The sequence below is a fragment of the Silurus aristotelis genome (assembly GCF_946808225.1).
Source record: "Silurus aristotelis genome assembly, chromosome: 28".
NCBI lineage: Eukaryota > Metazoa > Chordata > Actinopteri > Siluriformes > Siluridae > Silurus > Silurus aristotelis.
In genome coordinates this window covers 1,649,320-1,662,189 of record NC_139601.1, presented here as the reverse complement: position 1 = coordinate 1,662,189, position 12,870 = coordinate 1,649,320, and the positions used below count along the sequence as shown (strand labels likewise).

General features: G+C 42.9%; 1 long non-coding RNA gene across 1 annotated transcript; it reads left to right on the top strand.

Annotated features, from left to right (window-relative positions):
- The first annotated feature begins 1,861 nt into the window (after positions 1-1,861).
- On the top strand, positions 1,862-6,582 carry LOC310721850. The gene is made up of 3 exons (XR_014532214.1): positions 1,862-2,018; positions 3,433-3,527; positions 5,687-6,582. It is a non-coding gene; the product is annotated as an uncharacterized lncRNA (long non-coding RNA).
- Positions 6,583-12,870: the final 6,288 nt, after the last annotated feature.

The window sequence follows — 12,870 nt, the reverse complement described above, 5'->3', positions numbered from 1 at the left end:
ACAGGGAGAGAGAGAGAGAGAGAGAGAGAGAGAGAGAGAGAGAGAGAGAAAAACGTCTGGTGTTTGTCTCTTTGTGGATCGATGTGACACCTGACACTTAAAAGAGTCCAAACTCGAGACAGAGGCCTTACAGCAGTGACAAATCTGCTGCATGCACGCATTCAACAGTGACGCTCTCAAGACCTCTCCGACTTATTTAAACACACACACACACACACACACACACACACACACACATATGGCACAGTGCTGTAATAATGGTTGTTCTACTAAAACAGCAAGTGCTTTGCTGATGTGAAAACAGTTTGCTGATGTGTTGCTTACGTCGTGGGTGTTATGTGGGAGAATGCTGCCTCAAAACACACTTAGCATCTCTCTACTGCCTCAGTGCCTTACTGCCTCAGCATCTCTCTACTGCCTCAGTGCCTTACTGCCTCAGCATCTCTCTACTGCCTCAGTGCCTTACTGCCTCAGCATTCTCTCCTGACTCAGTGCCTTACTGCCTCAGCATCTCTCTACTGCCTCAGTGCCTTACTGCCTCAGCATCTCTCTACTGCCTCAGTGCCTTACTGCCTCAGTGCCTTACTGCTTAAATGCCTTACTGCGCACGACTCGAGGTGAGGTGCGTGCCTAGCGGGCACGCACCTCACCTCGAGTCGTCTTACGCTTGTGTTTATTATATTGTAGCTAAAACGTTTATTATATCAACTCCAGCACGGTTGAGTCTGGGCAGAGCCAGGCGTCTGTTCTGGCTCTTATTACATGCGCACTATGGATGTGGTTCACTTCCAGACGACCCAGAGCTCCATAAACACACACTCACACAGTCACACACTGTAGACTCATTCAGGACTTGGTAACTTAATTTAGCTTAAGGGGGGGGGGAGTGAAGTAGGAGGATTAGTCTAGAGCCGAGGCCTTTACAGATCTAAAGAGCCAGTTGTGTTCCATGTTGCTAGCCATGATGATGTTTGAGGCTAACACCGTTTACAATGCAAGCTTCGGTTCTATCACTTTATTCCTCTTTTAATACAGCAATTTGCAAACTATTACAATCCTCTACTCATTAAAAGATCATAGAACGTCCACAAAACACATTCACTGTGACGTTATAGCAGCGATAAACACTCGTTCCCTCACTCAAGACTTGATCAAAAGCAGACCCTGACACTGAAGAATCTATTTAATGCATTACAGTTTTTCTCAGTTGCTTTGAAACATTTCTTTAATTATTCTTCGTTTTTGCAAAACCAATAAGTGCATTTTTTCAGTACAAACAGTACAACACAATCTAAACTCCTCAGTTCATCTCTCAAAAGTAAGGATTTGTGTCAATGAACATCTCATTGCATCTCATTGCTGTCAGTATGACGGCGCGCAGTTTCGGTATTTTCTGATGTAAACTACGGTTTGGATTACGATTGAAGAGGCTGAATTTTTTCTGCACGGCATCTATGAATTTCAACAGCACACATGATGTGGGATATTGAGTACAATTAGGGTTGTTAAGGGAGGGAAGATTTCGGTAAATTTCCCAAACTTTCTGGAACGTTCCATGGGAATTTCATCTGGGTCAGTTGTAAAGTTAACAGGAATGTCTGGGAATTAATAAGAAATTTGGGGAAATGTATATAAACTGTACACATACAATACAAACATAAATATAAAGATTATTTTTGACTTTGATTTAATTGTTAGTATAATTTTGTTGCACATTAGCTTACACACAGCACAATGAAGTTTGGAATGTATTTGTATGTAATATTAATATTAATGTAATTTTAATGTGAATATTAATACAAACCTGTGATTTGTAGCTGCCCACATTCTAGACCAATCACAATCCAGCACTATGCATCATCATCATCAGGGCTCAGCATGACACTTCACTCTTGGGATTGGGAGGTGAGGAGTCGAGGGGGTTCCTGGGAGCCGAGGCCCCTCTACAACAGAAACCTGAGCAGATTCGCTTGTTAAAGCAGGAATTGGAGAGCAGCAGGTTCGACTTGGAAGCCTGGGTACGTTGTTTTATCGTAGCACTGTCTACAATTTCGTCCTTTTCAGACTGCAGGCCGTAATAATTTTATTGCCTCCCATTGAGGTACTAGATCTTCTGTTGCCCTCATGACATTTCATCTCACCGAGCGCTCTTTGTGTATATGATGATTTAGACCTGGAGTTTTTAGTTTTTTGTCACAGAGACCTCTTATTGTGCTTCCTGTCTTATTTTCTTCATTCTGACTTACTGACAAACCACTGAGGTGCATTTTTACACCAGAGGAACTTTTAGTTTACAGACCCACTACAATTCCAAGAACCTGTTCCTGTTCCTGTTAATAGGGCTGGTGGACTGAACTACATGTTCTTAACATTCCAATAGAAACGAGAAGCTTTAGTAATCACACTCGAGAAAAAAGTACACTTTTATATATATTTGATAAATCTGTATGATAAACTCCACTAAACGCCACCAGAAAAAGGTTCCTGGTACTGGAGTTTATGGGATTCCACAAAATAAAATATAAAAATCACTTGATGCATTTAAAGTATTTGATTATTAAAAGTCACTTTTTTGATTGTCCAATTTTCCCTGAAATGTATTTCTGTATTCCACAGGAGTAAATGTGATGTAAATGAGCCTCCTGAGAGTGTCGGTGTCTGAGCTGCGTTATTGGGCGATTTAGCACGCCTTTTTTTTTTTTTACGTTCTCTCGTCATTGTCTTGTTCTTGTTTTGCTTTTTTATGGAGATTTGTGGACGTGGAAATATAAACCAGCTGTGTGTTGAAGTAGGTTCGTTCATTCATTCATTTTCTCCCGCTTATCCGTAATTCGGGTCACGGGGGCAGCAGTCTAAGCAGGCCCCCGCCTTCGACTGCTGCCCAATCCTCACAGCACCGTCCCTTACGGTCCCTCCTGCAGGTGGTGAGCCCACGGGAAGGCGGCCCCACATCACGGACCTTGATATTTCCCTCGTAAGGGACCCCCGGAGCATAGAGGGTTAAGGGCCTTGCTCAAGGGCCCAAGAGTGGCAGCTTGGCGATACCGGGGCTTGAACCCCAGACCTTCCGATCGGCAACCCAGCGCCTTAACCGCTGGAGCCACCACTCCCCCTGAAGTAGGTTTGGTTATTTCCAAATGATTGACCAAGCTTTTTTCAAGTCGTGTGCACACAAATTTGTGTTTGGGACTCAAATGAAGCGTATGTTTCCAAATCTGATTCAGCACGACAGTAAAAAAAAAAAAAAAACGGTTACACACATTGACAGCTACAGAAACCCAAAGTGGTGGAGTGAAAGCCTGAACCTTCCCCCTGAACCGCAGGCTTTCCCTTCAGCTAAACCATAATATTATGCTTGCAATCATGTGGTTGCTGCAGAGGGCACGTGTGGGCCCTAATTCAGTGTTCCTCTCTCTCTGTCTCTCTTTTCAGTCTCTTCATTTTCTGTAAATCTTCATCCCGGAGTGGAGACGGTGTCTATGAGATCTGAGGGGTTTTGCTCTCTGATGATGATGATGTCTGCTCAGGTGGTTACTATAACAACGCATGAATTCCTGTATGGCCACATTTCTGTTTCACAAACCTTTTTTTCTTACACAAGCCTGATTACTTCATTTCCACCATGTTTAATTCAGTTATAGAAAACTGCATGTACGAAAAACTGTGATCCGTCGTCTTTTCTTAGTGGGACGTTTAAAGCCCTCCCTGTGCCACGTGTAACGCAGGGGTTAGCGTGAGAAAAAACACGGCGGACAAATGTTCAAAAGTGAACTGTAGTTCAGGCTCATGCTGGTTTCTCTGGTTTTCTTTCTCTCTCTCACATACACACACACACACAAACGCAAACACACACACACACACACACACACACACACACACACACACACACATATGCACATACACACATGTTAGAACTAAGGACAGGTGCATGTATGGGGAACAGACCACTACACGCACACACACACACACACACACACACACACACACACACACACACACACACACACAGCTGTTTATAGGCAGGTGTGTATAAGTGCCGTAGTGTGTCGAATGCAGTTCATGTGCTTATAACAGGTGAAGTGTTACACACCTTCCACATGATTTTTTTTTTTTTCCTTTTCACACCAAATGGATTTAAACAACCCAGAGCTGAAAATGTGCCTCTTTTTCACACATGTTCTCTTTTAAATTCCTCAGGAAAATATCAGAGGCTGATAATTCAGTGTCCAAAATCAACAGCAGCACAGAAAAGAGCACTTTTATTTATGAACGTAGGCTCATTTTGTGGGGAAGGGGGCGTGGCCAAAACTTGAAACTAATATGCATTAGAAGTGATTCAGATAAAAAAAAAAAAAAAAAAGTAAAAAGCTACAAATCAAACCCCAGACAACTTCATGAATATATTCGTTGCTAGCAAACATGTAAGCGTTGTTAGCATACAAGTATCGACGTCCTCATGTGATCTGATTAGGTTTAAACATTTGGGACATTTGTCGAGGAACAAAAAACTGCTTTGAATCAAGTTTGTGTCACGTGTGTTATTTTAAACATGTCATACTTCTCCAGGGTGTCAGAGTGTGTTGCCTTGCTGACGGTGTGTTATTCTGACACATCCTTGTTATCTGGGGTTATTGTATTTAATGTCATGATCTGTGTTGAATGTGAAAATCATTGGCAGAAAGGTGAGCGAATTTGGACTCCGGCATCGGCACGGACTCTGAATCCCTAAGCGGAGGGGGATTACTCGCTCACGCTCAGGTTCATGTCATCACCCTCACAAACACACTGCTAAAATTGGCCAAAACTCTGCTTTGAAAGGAATTTAATTACGTTTTTATATGTAAATGAAACCTGGTCACACGTTTAAAAAAGGTTTAAACTCCTGGACTGGATTCTGATGTAAAGCTGACTAGCATCCTGTGTAAAAGATAAGAGTGATTATATAATGATCAGTTGGTGAAGTTTTTCTCTATTATTACTAATATAATCCAGTTTTCTTATTCATATTTGAATTTGAGCAGAGGAAGCTAGTCTGAGGCTAAGCGCTAAGACATTTCTGTCAAAATCTATCAAGCTAGTTAGCTTGGAGTTTCTGTTGTTGTATCTGCAACAGTGACTAGTGTGAACTGCTAACACGCTTTTTTTACATTTTGCTAACACTGACAGCCCTTTTTGCTGCAAAGCTCACGAGCTTGTTGTCTAGCTAGTTTAAGCAGACAGGCGCTGATGCAATCATAAGCTGTGTGGAGAACATGTGGGATATCATTTTGTCCTCCGCTTTCAAGCGGCACAGAAAAATCTAAACAATCTGCTCGGATGATTTTTCAAACCAACCCTGTGGCCCGTGTTTACATGTTTCCCTCACAAAAATAACTGAAAAACATAGCTGTGGTCCGTCTTTATCGTGTGATTAAATATTGCTAGATAAGGATCGTGCAGAGATTTGTTGAGCCTACAGAGTTATAGTACTAGTACAATTAGCTTGCTTTGCTAATCCAATCTAAGAATTAAGTAGCTGAATAAACAGCAATAAAATCGTGTCAAAGTTATTAACCCCAAAACACAGACGTCTTCCAAATCTTAAATCTTTACAGCAGGAAGTGAGAATATTTCTCAGTGTGAGATGCTCCTGAGCTGGGAGTCCACGGTGTGGAATTTTGATGTCCTCCTGTGTTTCCTTTCACAGGACAAACTGAGCGTGATAATCTCCCCTCAGGGACCAATCAGAAGAGACAGATTACAGCGTCAGAGCCCCCGTCTGTGGTCGGTTGTCTCCAGAGCTGTGCGTCTATGGGTGACTGATCGCGACCCTAACACGCATGTGACGTCACAGCGAGCTGCCCAGCCTCCACGTCGCCTCCACGTCGCCTCCATGTCGCCCAGCTTACATTTGTAAATATTTACATCTCAGAGGAAGTGGCGAGCTGGATCACAGTAATGCGGTGAGCGGGAAATAGGGTCTGTGATGGATAGTAGGAAAGAATCAGATTTCATTTGTGAACTTTCAGGATGTGGCTTTATATGAGGAGGTGCACCACCAAGCTGTTGGGTCCTTAATCAAGGCCCTTAACCCTCAACTGCTCAGTTGTAAGTCACTCTGGATAAGGGCGTCTGCCCAATGCTGTCAATCTAAATAATGTGAAGTAAATGATTCTAAATCCATTGCTCTAAAATCGAAAAAACACCCATTTCAGGTCCACTTTACAGAAAACACTCTGGAAAGAATTGCATTCTTATGGCAACCCCATCAGCTCAGTGCTATCCTCCTACTTTCGCAACATTCACATACATCATGCTATCATAAACCTCTTGATCCCCCTGCATTTGCTTTCGTGAGCTTTCTGGAACTTTCCACTTCACACTCTTCTCCCCCTCTTTCACCTTCCCTCTATGATCCCGGGTCTGAAAAGAGTTTCTCTTTGGTTCTGTCTCTCGTTAGCACTGTGCTTCAGGCTTAATCCCGTCTGGAGCGCTTGGTTGCCTCGTCCTGTGTTAATTAAATCCTAACCTCCGGCTGAGAGCTCGCACAACGTGGCGACGTGCCAAACCTGCCTGACAGAGAGCTGGACATATTGATTGCGATTACAGTGGTGATAAATTAGTTTTTTTGTGTGTAGGTCAGATGATAAAAGAACGCCGCCAGGAAACCTGGGGTTCGATGGGTGGCGTTGATCTCATGATATCAGGGAGTGCGGATAGAATTGAGGAATTGGCAACCCTGCACATATAATATAGAGTATGTAAAGATGTAGAGATAGATTAACGACAAGGATACGGATTGGGAATGTTTATTTCACTCTGTCTCGTTTCTTTTCAAAATATAAAATTTTATTTATTAGCAATCAAGGATCTGGCAACCAAAGCTAGATGCTATGTTCCTATATTTAATGTATATGTATATCTGTTAAAAGCGTTAAACACTCTGTGTCATGCTGTTTTTGGAAATGAATCAAGGTTTCATGATGATGCACAGTAACTCTGCAGGTCCCTCTGGCTGTTCTGAAGCACTGACACTGGAGGCTCCTTTCCTGAATGTAAAGAAAAAAAGCAGACCTTATATGATTTGCAGCTGGTCTTCTCTCAAATCCTAAGCCAATCAGAATGCAGAATTGAGTGCCGCATCATTCAGCATTTAATGGTGTGGGATCAGACAGGAAACCTGGCACTTGTGGTTTCAGCCTGCAGACTGTGGGGTCGGCGGTGTAACGGGCTCGGCTGTGTTCTGTCGAAAAGGAAAGAGAAAGAGAAGGAAAGGAAGTGAGTAAGCGAGTAAATAAAGGTCACTCAGGTCATCCCGCACGGGGTGTGTGTGTGTGTGTATGTGTGTGGGTGGGTGGTTGATGATGTGTGGTGAACTCCTCGGGAGGTGTGTGTGAGCCGCTCAGTCACGGTGTTCTGTTCCTGCTCATACATGCCGGCTTTTATTTTAGCACCATGCTATACGCTGAAGTGCAACTCTATACTGTTATAAAGTGTTATTACTCTCGCGCGCACACACACACACACACACACACACACACACACACACACACACACACACACACACACACACACAGACTCACTAAGTGTCATAAAATACCCAGTAATAACCTGTTACTGATCTGTTTTTGTGTCATTCTAATTACAATTTATTAAATTTTTATTCTGCGTATATATGTGTGTGTGTGTGTGTGTGTGTGTGTGTGTTTGTATGGGGGGGGGGGGGGGAAGCAAACCCTGTGTGTGCTCCCCAGCTTGGTATTTTGGGAAAGGGAGAAGTAGAAAAGGGAGAGAGACTCACCGACAAGGATCCACACATCCACATAACATGAACATTGTAACCCTCCTGCAAGCTTCTCACACACAGACACACACACAGACACACACACAAGCACAAAACCTCACATGAATTTGTTTTCTTTCCTCTTGATTGGCTGCCTGCGATGGTGAACTGCAGTGCGTTTGACCTCTGACCTTTGGAGTCTCCTTTCTTTCTGCCGTTGTATCGGCGCATATCCTGAACTAGAACCTGATCCTGAGGGGTGGACGTGTGTGTTCTGGCACGAGCGGCGCATTTTAAAGACGAGGCTGCAAGTGTGTGTGTGTGTGTGTGTGTGTGTGTGTGTGTGTGTGTGTGTGTGTGTGTGTGTGTAGTGGAGTCAACTTCATTCCACAGCTTGTCACTGATATCCGGTGTGTTATTGGGGGACTGAAATGCACAGTGCTGACTGCAGCACAGAGTGTGTGTGTGTGTGTGTGTGTGTGTGTGTGTGTGAGAGAGACACCTGACAATCCAGTCATCTCCCTGTTGTAAACATTGTGATTGGATGTTAATTGTAATGACCGTGTGACACTGATTACACTGTTATCACTATGCAATCATATCAATATAAACATAACGTAACCGGTTCACCACTGTTTCTTCCTTGGAGCACTTTTGATAGATTCTGACCACTGCAGACCAGAAACATCCCACAAGAGCTGCAGTTTTGGAGAAGCTCTGACCCAGACGTCTAGACGTCACAATTTGTCAAACTCGCTCAAATCCTTACGCTCGCCCATTTTTCCTGCTTCTAACATCAACTTTGAGGACAAAATGTTCTGCTGCCTAATAAATAAATCCACCTACTAACAGGTGCCGTGATGAAGATCATCAGTGTTCTTCACTTCACCTGTCATAATGTTATAATGGTCATAATGTTATGCCTGATCGTGTATATTAGAATGGTGAAACTGTCTTTTTATGTTTTTTTTTAAAACCCGTGTCTATGACATCACACTGTGATCCAGAACATGGAGTAGTTTTATCTTTCAGTATGATGTGTGTGTGTGTGTGTGTGTGTGTGTGTGTGTGTGTGTGTGTGTGTGTGTGTGTGTGTGTGTGTGTGTGTATATATAATCATAGCCCATAAGAAAAATTCTTCATCAGAGACAGTTTCAAGTATTCAACAAAAGGATATATTTTTATGATATAATGTAATGTTATGAGATGTCGTGTGTCATGCCATCATATTGTAAATAACATATTGAAGTGTCAAGTCATAGTCATCGTATCATGGTGATGTCATATCATTTTGGGTAACACTTTAATTTTAATGACTATTTACTGCTTAGGTTAATGACTAGTTATGGAAATGTGTGCCATTACAAACTATTAATAATAATTGATTTCATACTTATAAACCTATAAACTTCTAAAGTGTGTATTTTACCCCACAAGCTTCAAGTACCTTCAATTCCTAGCTACTATCATTATCGTAGTCACATACATGATGACACAGTATGTGTTGTTGTAGTCACATACTGTGTCATCATGTTGTAATCAATGTATCACAGTGTCGTCATAACGTTTTGGTCGTCACATCATAGTGTCGTTATAATATCACGAATCGCCTGTTTTAAAGTCATGCTGTAATAATTGTATCTTAGTGTCATGAAGTAACGCACTGTAGTGTCATACTGCAGTTATAGTGAAGCAATGTAGTGTTATGCTCTAAGTATTGTAATGTTGTGTCGTGCCCCAGTCAGGCTGTAGGGTGATAAGTAACATGTCAGGTTGCAATAATTGTATTTGGAGTCATTGTGTCATGTCATAACTAACACATGGTTCTCATGTTGTAATCATCATATGGTTCTACCAGGGGGTACTTTCACCTTGTACGTAACATGCTGTAATGTCATGCTATAACGTCGCATTAATTGTCATGTTCTTGGAACACAGTCTATAGTATGACATCATACTGTAGCATCGTATTGTAAATATCGAATCTTAGCCATCTTAGAGTTTTTATGCTGTCACAATGCAGCAGGGTCTTGTAGCATCATTACACTGCAGTACCACACTGTAGTATCACATGACAGTATCATATCGTGAGAGCTCATTCGTGACAGAGACACATTAGTGCTCATCTCATGCATCGCTGTACTCTCGTGCATGGTACTTCTAGAAGACCGTCCTCAGTATTGCGTGTCAATGTGTGTGTTTGTGTGTGTGTTTTTACCAGCCTGTGTTGAGATAGGAGATTCCAAACAAAAGGCAGATGAGATTTTATCTTTTTGTGTGCTCTCTCTCTCTCTTGTGCGCTCTTGCTCTCTCTCCACCTTCCTGACGAGCCTAAAGCTCCTTTTTTCCAGATGTTCATCACTCACACTGTCCCATTTGTGGACCTCCTGACCCAACCCCGTATCGAGACACTTGGCATAAACAGCTCTAATCTCATCTCGAACCTGAACCAGGATCTGATTATTTGTGACTTATTTTTGCTGGATAGCTCTGGCAGGAACTCGGACAAACGAGCTCATGCCAAACAAACACAGATGCAGCCGAAGAGCAATGATTAATGACATGTTGTAGCTGTGCTGAGTGTTGAAATGATGAGTTGCACACAGTTCCGCACATCGTTACCATCGTTTCCTCTCAATATTTCTACAATCTTCAAGAAGATAAGAACAGGAACACTCATCAGGAGGGAAAGCGTTAGTAAAAAGTGGTGCATGGGTATCTTTACATCAGTAACCATCAGTACTCCCTGTGTTCATGTGCGATGAAGAACCCTGGTCCAAAACAAGGCAGTAGACACAACAAGCGTGCCAAAGCAGTTACCAATTCAAGGGAAAGGTAAAAACGTACATTACAGCATTCTTACTTTGCATCTTCGCTTCCAAACGTCGCTGGGGGCAGCCAGCATACAGCACCCCTGGAGGACAGAGCAATAAGGGCCTTGTTCAAGGGTCCAAGATCGGCAGCTTGACACGTTTCGATCATTAACCCAGAACCAAAAATGGTTAGCTTCATGATTCTGTCCAGTTTTTCTCTATTTCTAGTAGTCAGGGCAGTTCCTGGTGTGACGTGTTTCTTGAGGTAAAGTTTTGCTCCCCTGAAACTTGACCAGCTACTATTATCTAGCTAGTTGCTAACATTTTACTTGTGAGTGATGTTACACTGGCCAACCTTCTCAGCTCGGTCCATTTCATTTGGAATAACATTTTATCCCACGCTAACCAAAAATGCATGTGTGTGTTGTGACCCCCTTGAGTCCTGCCCTGTGGTTCCTCTAGTCTAAGAATCCGTAGTCAATAGAGAGCCAAGTCCCACCAATAGAAAGCCAAGACCCCCCCCCAGTCTTGGTTTTCTGATGTCTAAGGATTTTAAGACTCCTGAGGTCAAAGTTCCTCAAGTTGAACCCGGTGTAAACCCATAACTGAAAAAGCTGGATGTAAAATCATCAGCCTCCAGGAGCCAATCGCTTTCAATTCAAACAGACGGGTTTTATTCATGTCCTGCTTTTGTTCTGGAATTGATTCATCCTCAATCACACGATCCATCACAGGAAAACAGAAAAAAAAGAACCCAGGCCTCCTTGTCTAGTTTGCTTACCTTGCGGAATAACAAACGCACATCAGATTGTTCGTTTATGTTTCAGTTTATTTATTCGGAATACATTTATGCGCTGTTGACCGAGCATGCCAATAGCAGAGCAAATGAAAGGCCGCACAAACATGTAAGCAGTTGAACAATCCCGAACAACAATCTGAGGAGTGTCGATCGTGTCTTGGCCCGAGACAACTTCAACGTTTAAACCTCCGGCGGGACGAAAAATGGCACGAGACGAGCGGAGACAGGCGGCAAGCAATCAGGGGGAAAAATCTGATATTTCTCAAATACCCCTATTTCCCTCTCAGCGCTTCTGAGAGCCGGTCCTTTCCGTGCAGAGAGAGCGACAGAGTGATGGTGGCGTTCCTGCTTTCTCCTGGCTTATTGTTAACCCTGGCATGTCTTTTGTTTTCGAGCGGGTAGATAAGGAGAGCTGGGTCAGGGACGGGGGACAGGGGATCGGCGGGTTGTCGCTCAGAGACCGAAATAAGAGAGCAGACAGAGAGGAATTACGGTTGGCTAATGTGGAGGAGAGGGACCTGGTTTCAGCATGCAGGTAATTAGGTGAGCAGGAGCTCAGTAAACACACAGGACCCTGGAGAGACTCACACAAACACACACACACACACACACACACACACACACACACACACACACACACACACACAATCCAGAAGCCTTTTACTGTGACTGATTGATGCTGTTTCAGCAGGGCACACACTTAATAAGCACCTCATGCATTCACCGGTCACAGATTTGTAGTAATTCTCTTACAGGCAAATTCTATCGATGTGACATGAAAATAAATTCATATTGTTCATCCGATTGAATTCGATACATGCTTGTCACGGCGCTGAAGGATATGACACAGCTGGTCAATCTGGATTTGTCTCTTTCTTGCTCACACACACTCATACGCATTACATTCCTCCATTGGCTCCCCAGATGTCTGTCGCAAGCCCTCACTGTGTGTGTGTGTGTGTGTGTGTGTGTGTGTGTGTGTGTGTGTGTGTGTGTGTGTGTGTGTGTGTGGTCTGCTCTTTATCCCACAATCTCATTAGCCACAGTGGGTCACTTGAGTATTCCTACTCCTCCTGAAGCCTCACACTTTCTCTCACACACATATGAGATCAGACGTCTATGCTTGGAGTTCGGAGTCCAGTGATCCTGTTCCTTTCACCACTGCGTGTTGCATCATGCCAGCGTTTCCTAACTTTTCTAACAAAAAATATGTAAACCAAAGGGAGAACCGAGAACCAGCCAGAATCTTATTAGCCAATAGTGTAAGCAATTTAGAAATTGGTTTTCAAGCGATCCGAAATGGAATAGTCTTTATTTCTAAGAGAATCTGATTAGATATTGATATTGATATTTAGGTATGGTACTCCATATCTATTAAAAAAGAAATCCTCTACACAAAACTTCTTCAGAAGTAATTTTATCCAAATAAATGAAATAAAAATGCTTGTAACAATGGAGCATATGCCTCACAGATGACTAAACTCCGGTTAAAGGTT